The sequence below is a fragment of the Callithrix jacchus genome, chromosome 14, assembly GCF_049354715.1.
Source record: "Callithrix jacchus isolate 240 chromosome 14, calJac240_pri, whole genome shotgun sequence".
Taxonomy (NCBI): Eukaryota; Metazoa; Chordata; class Mammalia; order Primates; family Cebidae; genus Callithrix; species Callithrix jacchus.
In genome coordinates this window covers 108,894,501-108,906,342 of record NC_133515.1, presented here as the reverse complement: position 1 = coordinate 108,906,342, position 11,842 = coordinate 108,894,501, and positions in this window count along the sequence as shown.

Genomic DNA, 11,842 nt, shown 5'->3' with positions numbered 1-11,842 from the left:
GCAGAGTGTTTTGGGTGCACTGCTCCATGTAAAACCTTACATAGTGTCTGACACAAAGTGGGTGCACGTAAACATTTTCCTAATAAACAACGAGTTGCCGATGGCATCAAGTAATTCAAGGCTGTTTCTCATGGAGAACATGTGGCAGTGGGTAAACATGGTGGTGTTGGGTGATGATGTGAGTTCTTTGAAGGAGCACTAGGATGAACTCGTGGGTAAAAAGTACAATTACTTTCCTTGGTTGTCCTAAAAGCAGTTAATTTCTGCTGCCATTTGCCAGAAGAATACATAGGAAGAGATGAGAGAAAGCAAAGTGGAAAGGGGAAGATTGGGAATCCTCGTGGTGCCTCCCTGGCCTCACCCAGCCCTGTGCCTCCTGTCGGATAGAGCAGGAGCATCGTCATCTTGGACAAGTACTGCCGTTTTAAGTTTTACCTTGATCAAACATCACCTAAATCCAAAGGTCCTCATTCTTATGGCTAAGGTCAGCATGACCATAAAGCAAAAATAACATCTCCTGCCAGAAACACTCCAAACCCCTCCCTGACCAGAAACATGGCAGCCTTGAGTTAACCTCCCCTTCAGCTGGAAAGATGTCAGCCCCAGGATGACCTCCCCTTCCCCCAGAGACATTCCAGCCCTGCCATAAACTTCTCCCCACACAGCAACATTCCAAGCGTGTGTTAAGTCCCCTCACCCTCTAACCAATATATACTCTTAGGTTGTGAGACACAGTGCTCCTGACTGAAATCAACCAGAAGCCCCTCTCAGGTTTATTTCTCTGAAATGAACCTGTCTTTGTCTGTTGAGCTGCACTTTGTGTTTCTTTCCCGTTTCTTTAACTCTTTCACTGTCTCCTCAATGCATCTCCCAATGCTTGCTGCTCTCTCTCCATTGACATGCATCCTCAATCCTTTCTCCTGTTGCTAGAAGAATACTCAGCCTTACATTTGATTATGATATTCTGCTTTGACCTCCCCAGAGTTGAGTGAGAAAACTGCTAGTCATCTCCCATTGTCTGTTGGTAACTTTTTTTTTCTCATACTAGAAGAAAGGCACAAAGACAATGAGAAGAAAACTTTTCTCAGGCATCCTCGCAGCTGTCTGTGGCAGTTGAGTTTATCCTGACAAGTGAGACGAAGGAGGAAAGTTGATGGCAGCTTCCGAAACCTCCCTATCAGAGAGTTGCTGTGCACCTTGGCCTCTTTCTTCTTTATACCTCCTCTTTCCTTTTAGACTGGTTAAAAGATTCTAGAAATAGAAACCAGAGATTTAAACACCGTGACATACACCAATTTCAGCTTCCCCTAGTTCGGGCTTTCTTCATAATGAGGCTCAGAGACTTCAAAAGCCTAGTGCCCAGTGCTGCAAGAGGTTTAGTCTGTCCATAGTGTGGCTTGTATTATGTGTTTGAGTTAGGCTTGGGGGGTCAAGGGGAAAAGAAAAAGATGGCTGAACAGGGGTCAGCCAAGCCAAGGAAGCTTGGAGGCCGTTTACTACAGAGATTGTGAGAAGTTTGGATCTTTAATATGTTGCTACTGGAGAACAATAAAATGTCTTGAAATTTAGGTAATATTAGTAGATTTATAATACATTATAAACAGACTGTGTTTAAAGAAGACAAAGGCCACTCCTGCATAATTGACAACTTATAAATAGAAGTTTACCTTTTTTAATTAATGGTTGGATCAAATTCTTAGAGAGAGCCTTGGAGCAATGGAGTATAAATCAGTCTACAGCTATTGTTCTGATTCCTTACGTGACTACTTTTAGGTTGGGTGGCACAAAGAAAGACCCACAGATTAAGATTCACAAAATTAGGGTTTCTTGTAGCACATTCATAAGTCACTAGAATTTGAAAAAAGCCACTTAACACTCCTGACTTTTGTAAATCTTGGAAAAAAACACAGCAGAGACCGTCCTTCAGGAGGTTGTCACGGGAACCCAATGCACTCACATACATGAGTAAAATCTGTGTATACTCATGCACTGTTAATAGGTGTTATTATTGTATGGATAAAAACAAATGGCTAAAATATTCAAAGGTTTTCTATTGGAATAAGAAAATGTGTTGGTCAGGTGCAGTGGCTCACTCCTATAATTCCAGCACTTTGGGAGGCTGAGGCAGGTGAATTACAAGATCAGGGGATAGAGAACATCTTGGCCAACATGGTAACACCCTGTCTCTACTAAAAATACAAAAATTAGCCTGGCATGGTGACATGTGCCTGTAGTCCCAGCTACTCTGGAGACTGAGGCAGGGGAATAACTTGAACTTGGGAAGTGGAAGTTGCAGTGAGCAGAGATAGATAGCACCACTACACTCCAGCCTGGGTGACAAGAGTGAAACTCTGCCTCAAAAAGAAAAAAAAAAGAAAAATATGTCATGTCAGATATCAGTTAAAAACACATAGAGTATATCTATTGGTCTTAAGAAAGATAGTAAATGAACCCTCTGCACTCACGCATCGTTTGAAAGTGCCATGACCGCTTTCTGTCTCATCATGACTTAGAGATGTAATTTGGCAAATCTTTTCTGCTTTCTTCCAAGAAATCTAATAAAACCATTTCTAGAAAAAGACTATATGGTTAGGGTCTACTAGAGAAGAATATATATTCAGAATTTTGCCTCTGGGTCCAAATAAATAGATTTTCTTATTATTGCTACAATCTGATCTCCAATGTATAAAATGTGGATAAAATAATAAAAGTAAATGACATAAAGTAGAAAACAGCAGAGCCAAAGCACAACATTTTTCAAAGAAATAACGTGGATGATCTGAAATACCTTGGTGAAATTTCTTCAAATAATAATAATAATAAACCAGCGGTGGGATGTTTACATAGTTCAGAGTCCTGCTCTGCTTCCCTAGGGGGATGGAATCTCATTCTCCCCTGGGTTGTACTTACGCTACTGCATATGTATTGACATGAAATTGCCTGCAGAGGAATCACAGCTTGGGGGAAAGCTCTGTGGAGGACTAAAGTGAGTAAGAATTTCTCTGTGCTGAACTGTTTTTCCTTGCAGGTGAACCTCACATTTAAAATGTCTTCTAACCAGCTGGGCAAGGAAAATGCAAACTGGAACCAAAAGAAAGCAAAGCCCTGGCTTCCGTTCCTGTTCCTCATTTCTCATTCCGCAACATTCACGGAGCGTCTACTGCATGCAAGGCCTGATTTAGAAATGAATGAGATTGAAATCTATATTCCCCGTTTCTTCACATCTTAGAGACAAGATGTGTACTTAATTTAAGACGCAGAAAATTGAGGTTCATTAAATGCATCACTCCATTCGGAAAAGAAATTACATTCAAACAGTGTGAAGGGCATTAGGGGCTTCACAAAAATGGAATAGAAAGGTAACTGTTAAGTTGTCCCACAAAGAAAGCTCAGGTTTGAAATTTGAAGGTTTGTGAATGAGCAAATAATAGATCTTAGTACAGGCAGTAAAGCAAGTCTGCAGAGGACATGTGTTGAGATATGTGTAAGGTGGGGTTATGTAGAAGGGATGGGAGAGGGAAGGGACATACTGGAAGCAATTAGAAAGCTCAGCTGGACTGATGACTGCATGCGTATGACTGCATTAGTTCATTTTCACAGTGCTATAAAGAACTACCTGAGATCAGGTAATTTATGAAGAAGAAAGGTTTTATTGACTCCCCATTCTGCATGGCTGGGAGGCCTCAGGAAACTTACGATCACGGTGGAAGATGAAGGGGAAACAAGGACCTTCTTCACATGGTGGCAGGAGAGAGAGAGAGGGAGAAAGTGTCAAACACTTCTACACCATCAGCACTTGTGAGAACTCCCTCCCTATCACAAAAACTGCCCCTATGATCCAGTCACCCCCGCCAGCTCCCTCCCTCGAAGCATGAGGATTATAATTCAAGTTGAGATTTGGGTGAAGACATAGAGTGAAACCATATCAATGACTCTGTGGGGGGACCGCAAACCAAGAAAGTTTATAAACAGAAGAGTGCCAGAAACAGTGGTGTCTTTATAAAAAGAAAGAGAGAGGAGCCAGGGCATGCATATTAGGAGGATCCTGCCCTTCCCAGCACTGGCACAGGCATTTCTCCTACGAAGAGAATTCTGCAGCAAACAGCCAGCCTTGGAGACAAGAAATTACACTTTCAAAGTCATGTAAATGGTCATCGAGAAAGTTGGCATTGGGATTTAGCTCTTTCTTGAATCAATGCTTTCTTTCTGACACTATACAATGAATTGTACAGAGTAATCTCACACTATTTAAAATGGTGACAGTAAATATGATTCTAATATGCGTCCAAGAGAACCATAATACAGAGGTGGAAGATATGGCTGTAAGACATTTAATAAATATTGTTTACACAAAATAGTGGCAATCACATTACTTGTTATGTACAAAAGGTCCTCACATATTTTGTTCAGCATCATTTTATTATAAGATTGATGAGAAAAAAATTTGATTCTCATGGGGACCCCTGTCTGTGTGGAGTAGGCACATTTTCCGCATGTCTGCATGGCTTCTTTCCATGTCCTCTGATTTTCCCCCTCATCTCAAAGCTGTGTACCTTTGGTTAACTGGTGTGTCTCAATGGCCCCAGTGTGAGTGAGTGCGGGTGGGTGTGATTGTCCCTGCAAAGCAGCTATGACCTGTCCAGGGCTGACTCTCGCCATGTGCTCTGGGCCAATGGGACAAGTTCCCACTGCCCAAGACCTTGAACAAGAATAAACAGATACATAATCATTTGTTTTTATGAATCTTTCTTAAATGCGTCTATAGCTCACATATATTTGTTTAATATCAGAAGTGTTTCAAGTCTTTCTTTAGAAGTTTGGTGATGTTTTTGTGACCAGAAATAGTTCTTAGGAAACTAAGTCTCATAGATAGATTGGCTTGCTTCTATGTCATTTGGCTTAAAGTCCCAGTTTCTAAAAACTTATCCACAAACACTGAGTGAGGTCTTGCTGTATCATGCAGCTGTTTCGGGACAGTGTTTACATGCATTGCTTCTTAACACATGTTATTTTCATAAGAGCGCTGTGAGATTGAAAACTGCGTTTCTTCATTTGACAGAGGAAACTGAGGCTCACAGAGTGGCCTTTTGAACATCTCTACTGACCATCACACAGAAAGACAAGGACAAATTCACATCTACTTCACATCCGGATTTTGTCAATTCCAAATGCCAGCTATCTGCTAATTTTTTGTAGAAATGAAAAAGTTAACACCCCCGCCGATAAGTCACTGAAGGACTAAAGCAGAGGTTTAAAAAGTATACATTGGGACTCACCTCCTCATCTCAATTCCGTCTTTAAAGTTCATGTCACAAAATTATGCCCATAGTTTTTCTTCAGAAAACTCCACTTGTTCCTCCTCTTTTCGTATTTTCAGCCCCACTCCATGATAGACACGTCCACAGAGACTTTCAAGTTGTTGTATGATAGCTCAAATTAACCTCACAGTCCAAAGTCCCAGTTCCCCAACTCCCCTCATCCCTCGGGTTCTCTGCTTTTCCTGAGATCAGAGCTGCATGCTGGGAACAGAGGGCTGTAAAAAGGCAAACTTATCAAGCTTCTCCATCCTGACCCTGGGCAAATAGACTTGTACACAACTGAATTACACTTCAGTGGGTTTAATGCAACATAAACTTCAGAGGACTCGTGGCAGAGATGAATCCTGAGCTGTTTTGGACAACAGAAAGGCAATCTTTGAGGGGCTCCCACCGGGAACAAAGTGATTCCAGGCAGAAGACACCGTGTGGGCAGTGGTGGGGTGATGCGAAAGCAAACGTATATGGTTTAAAAACTGTTCCCACACGGTCATTGCCTACGAGTGAAATGAAAACGGTCTATCCGGAGACAAGGCTGGAGTGATTCGGTGAAGCCAATCGTGAAGGCTTTGTACGGCAAGGTAAGTAGCTTTGCCTTAGCTCATAGGCCTGGTAACCCTCCCTCCAAGAAACAGAAGCCTGCTGGGAGTAACCACTTACTATTCAGTAACATATATCTCAAAAAGGAAGTCATAAGACTGATTAAAAATTAATCAGGGCTCTGGTCAGCATGAAGAGTCAAAGTGCCACTATGTTAAGCTATAAGCCACTTGATGGCTCATTCCTCAGGGCCTAACTAATATCTTGTGAAAGAAAAAACAAAAAAGCAATCACGTGTCCCACTGGAATATGTCACGTTCTCGGTCCAGAGCAAAGCCTCCAAAGTCATGACGTTTTTTCTGCTGACGAGGAATCACAGATATTTTGCTGTATCGAGGCACATGCAGATGAGTTTAGAAATATTCCTGATTTGTCAGGTAAGTAACAATGGGTGCTGTGACAAACTGACCTCTCAATCTCAGGGATTTAACAAATCATCATGCATACCTGGCTCCCATTATAGCATCTTAGTTTGGTGTGGTCAGTGCAGGCCCTCGGAGTCCCAGCCTCCCTGCCGGCCTCTTCCTGGTCTCCACTGTGGACTCTGTGCTATCTGTCCAGTTCTTCTGTGGGCTCAGGTTTCCAACCGAGTCATAGTCACTGCTTTTGTGCAGGTTTTTGGATACAAGATGATGAAGTCTGGCTGGTATCAACTGAATGTGGCATTGTGCTGACTTGGTTCTTCGGTGACTGTTCTGGTGGGTACTGATGGAAAATGCATCCTGCTCAGTCTTATGTGTCCATTTCCTTGCCCCCATGCCTGATCACCTTACCTCTGGTCTCTAGTCTGATCTTTAACAAAGGCATAAATTAAAGTTGACCCTTGGACAACTTAAAAATTAGAGGCACCAACCCCACCTTCCCCACAGTTGAAAACTCAGTTATGACTTTTGAGTCCCTAAAACTTTGACTACTGCTAGGATACTGTTGACTAGAAGTCTTACCAATAATATAAATAGTCCACTAACAAATAATTTATGTGTTATACGCATTATATGCTGTATTCTTACAGTAAGGTAGGCTAGAGAAAAATATGGTATTAAGAAAAGCATTAGGAAGAGAAATATATTTACTATTTATTGCGTGGAAATGGATCATGATCAAGGTCTTCATCCTCGTCATCTTTATGTTGAGTAGGCTGAAGAGGAGGAGAAAGAGATTGGCCTTGCTGTCTCAGGGGTGGCAGAGGTGGAAGAAATGGAGGAGGTGAAAGGGGCGGCAGGCACACTCAGTGTAACTTTATAGAAATCTGTTGTAATTTTCATCTAAATTTATTATTTATCTATTGTAATTTTTCATTTCTCTAAAAATGTTTTTATGTGGTACCAATCCTTCTGCTCTTTGCTTTAATTTCCTTCCCCATAACGTAGAAGGGTCCGTGTAGTCAAAGAAGCCAAAAGCCGCCTTGAATAGTCGGTCGGAACCGTCTGCCAGATTGCCCAGTGTCGGTCTGTTTCCTGCACTGCTTCTCTTCGAGCCTCTTCCTCACTGTCTGACACTGGTTTGGAAGCACTCAGACTCATCAGCTCATCTTGTGTTAGTTTCTCTGCTGTGGTGGCTTCTGGCTCTTGGGTTTTTGAAAGATCCGCATCTTGAAACCCTTCACCCTCGACCTCTTTCACCAAGTCCACAGTCTTATTCGTGATGTCCTTGACTGGCTCTGTGGTAAATCCTGTGAAGTCACGCGCAACATCCGGACACAGTTTTCTCCAGCAGGAATTTCTTGTTTCCGGGCTTGATCATTTCCATGGCTTTCTATGTCACAGCAATGGCATCTGCAATGGTGCAATCATTTCAGATTTTCATGACTAGTTCTCTCTGTTGGGGTTCTCTTCTATGGCGTTGGCAATCCTTTCCACAGAATACCATGTGTCATGAGCCCTATAGGTCCTTATGACACCCTGATCTAAAGATCAAATTAGAGACGCTGTGTTTAGGGGCAAATAGATCACTTTGACACCGCCAGTGCTGACCCCCAGGGTTCTGGGCAGTTACGGGCATTGTCCCATCTCAAACATCTTTAATAGGAAGTACCTTATTGGCAAGGTATTTACTTTATGATTTCAGGGACAAAGCGCTGAAAGAACCAATCTAGAAATGAGTTTCTTGTCGACCAAGCCTTCTTGTTGTACAATCAAAAGACTGACAGCTGATGTTTATCTTTCCCCTTCGAGGGTCAGGAGGTACAGATAAGGGCGTTTTCAAAAGCAGTGGAGTCAGTCTATCCCTTTCTGCCTTGAGTCCTGGTGCTTGTTTCTTTCCCTTATTAAAAAATCCTCTTTTGAATTTTTTCCCCGGAATTAAGTCTTTCTGCCTGCAAGGAAAACCTGTTCGAGCAGATGTCCTTTCTCTTCGATGATCTCCTTAGTGGAGTCTGGGAAGTTGCCTTCTGCCTCTCGGTTGGCAGCGGCCGACTCTCCTGTTATCATGATAGTTTTTTCAGCCAAATCTCTTTCTAACTTTATCAAACTATCCTTTGCTGGCATTAATTTCTGCATCATCCTTTTGCTTTATGTTTTCATACAATGACTTATCTTTATCTTGAATCAAATTATAATGTATAGGTAAGCCTTTCTTATAGAAATCCTGCACCCACATAAAAAATTCATTTTTAATATGGATGAAAAAGTAAGATATATGTGTGCCTATGTATGCACATACATGTGTATATAAGTGTGTATAAATATATACATATACATAAATATTTAAATTGATTCATAATCACTGACTTTTCCCCAAAATATCTTCATTCTGACTTTTTGTTGTTGATTCCTTGTCAGCTTGAGTTTTACCTTCACTATGGCCATTTTCATTAAGAGTTTTATCTCAAGGGTTTGTATTTCATATATAAAATACATTATGTATACAAATATATTTACAATGTATAAAATACATTATATGTGTATATACATATATAGATAGAAAGCGAGAGAGAGAAAGAGAGAGAGAGAGAGAGAGAGAGAGAGAGAAACAGTACAGCAAGAGAGATTTGTTCAGTTTCCGTGTAGAATTTTGACTAATACAATATTGGGGAGGGGGCTAGAAATAATTGGGCTTTCCGAACTACAAGGCCTTGGTTTCCATATTCTTTTTTCTTTCTGCTTGTAAGCGGATTCTTTCCTTCTTTAATGTGTCTGTTTTCAGCTGCACCTTGCTAAATTCAGCTGCTAATAAAACAACATAATCAAGATGCAAATTTCTTCAAAAAACTTTTTCCAGAGCCACAGAATCTAAAAAGTAAAAAGACAAGTTTCAAAATGAGGAAGATATTTTTAATATTTGTAAATGATGATAAAAAAATAAACAATTATATGAAGATTACTTCAAGGCAACAAGAAAAGCATAGAACTCAACAGAACAATGGGCAGATTTAAACACGTATTTTACAGAAAAAAAACACAAATAGGAAATAAACATATAGAAAGATATCAAAATGCTTAGTGGTCAAGAAAATGTAAGCCAAAACAAAAATAATTACATACTCATTCTTTTAGATTTTTTTTTTAAATTGACATAAGAATTTTCATATCAGAACTCTATAACATGTAAAAATCTGAAAACAATCTTGAAGGCTGGGCGCGGTGGCTCACGCCTGTAATCCCAGCACTTTGGGAGGCCGAGGTGGGTGGATCACGAGGTCAAGAGATCGAGACCATCCCGGTCAACATGGTGAAACCCCATCTGTACTAAAAATACAAAAAATTAGCTGGGCATGGTGGCACGTGCCAGTAATCCCAGCTACTCAGGAGGCTGAGGGCAGGAGAATTGCCTGAACCCAGGAGGCAGAGGTTGTGGTGAGCCGAGATCATGCCATTGCACTCCAGCCTGGGTAACGAGAGCGAAACTCTGTCTCAAAAAAAAAAGAAAAATAAAACAATCTTGAAATGTATTCAAATAAGCTGGAAGAATGGGATATAATCATTGTGACGCAAAATGATTTAATAAAAATGATGTGGTTGATAATAAGTAACGAGGTGTATGAAGTTTAGAAATATAACTTTAACTAAATAAAGTAAATCCAAAAAGATTGTAGAAACCACACTTCTTGTAAATTTAAAAACAACAAAGATAGGGTATACAAAAATATTTACGTAATAAACTTATCTAAGAAAGCACGCAAAAGAATGATGAGCTTGGCAGGGCAACCTGAGTTATCTCCATGGGGTTGTCATGGGAATGGTATGGGAAACTAACTGGTGAAATGTAAGTTATGTTCAAGGCTCTGGCGATTACTTCTTATGGCATGTTTGTGCATATGTATTAAAATATATTAAACATATAATTTGCTAAATAAATGATTCTGGTCCCTATGTGGGCTAATGTGTTTCTTATGAAACAAAATGATTACTCTATAATCTACTTATTCACAGAATAGAACAAATCCAGAAACTAGAAAATAAGAAAGAAAGGAAGGGAGGTTGCAGGGGAGGGAAGGAGGAAGGAAGGGGAAGAGGGAATTTTCTTTAGTAAACTAAGCAGAAAAATCAAGTTTCCTAAAAGTAGTAAAATTAGTCTTATCTCATACTGTTCAGCAGCAACGGTCAATGCCAGAAATCTGCCAATCGAGTTATTTCTACTAATTTTTTAGGGAAAGAAAAAGTGAGCCAAGATAATTTCGTGCCCAGTTGGAAATTATTTATTGAGAAAAGGGAACAAGAAGATGTCCTCAAACATAAAAGTAACTAAAGAAGAAAAGCTCCATATGTTCTTTTAAAATATATACATATATATGTACATGTTTAATATAATAACTAATCCCTAAAAAGATAAACAGAGACACAGTGGTAAAAAGATAGTGCGCTGCTCTCAGTGCGGCTAACAGTGGGGCACTTCTAATGAAATCCCAAGGGCAAGAAAGGGGCTCCCTGCTCCCACATGCACCTAAGATGCCAGTCAGGCATAATGGCAGCACACGGACAAGAACTGTTTGCTCTTAATGAAGATGAACCCCAATCAAACAGGGAATCAACAAAAAAAGTTGGAAAAAAGACATTTTGGAAAAAAATCAGTGATTATGAGTCAATTTAGTTTTAAAACCTGAGCTACACAACAATTCTGGCCATAACACTGGATACAACTTTAATAAAATGCAAACTGAATATAACTTTTAGAATCAGGAAGTGGAAAGGGAGGAATGTAAGAGGGTAATTTCCTTCATTTATAACATTATTTGGCAAACTAATACCATATAGAATTGAAACAAGGATTTAAATTGAAATATAATAGTGGCAACCTCTGATTGGTTTATTGTTTTATGTATTTATGTTCCTTTTCTCTGTTATTCAGAGTTTTTTTTAATTTTTAATTTTCTTTATTTCAATAGGTTTTTGGGGAACAGGTGGTGTTTGGTTACATGGATAAGTTCTCTAGTGGTGGTTTCTGAGACTTTGGGGCACCCATCACCCAAGCAGAGAATACTGCACACAACATGTAGTCTTATTTCTACCACCCCCAACCCCTTCCCCAAGTCCCCTAAATCCGCTGTATTATTCTTATGCTTTTGCATCCACACAGCTCCCACATATGAGTGAGAACATATAATGTTTTGTTTTCCATTCCTGAGTTACTTCACTTAGAATTATGGTCCACAATTCCATCCGGGTTGCTGTGAATGCTATTACTTTGTTCCTTTGCGTGACTGAATACTATTCCATTGTGTGTGTGTGTGTGTGTGTGTGTGTGTGTGTGTGTGTGTGTGTACATTTTCTATATATATATTTTATATATAGAATATATATGTATGTGTATTTCTTTATCAACTTGCTGATTGACGGGCATTTGAGCTGGTTCCATATTTTTGCAATTGTAAATTGTCTGCTATAAACATACAAGTGTCTCTTTTAAATAATAACTTACTTTTATCAGGGCAGATACTTAGTATCTGTAGTGGGATTGCTGAATCAAACAGGAGATGTACTTTTAGTTTT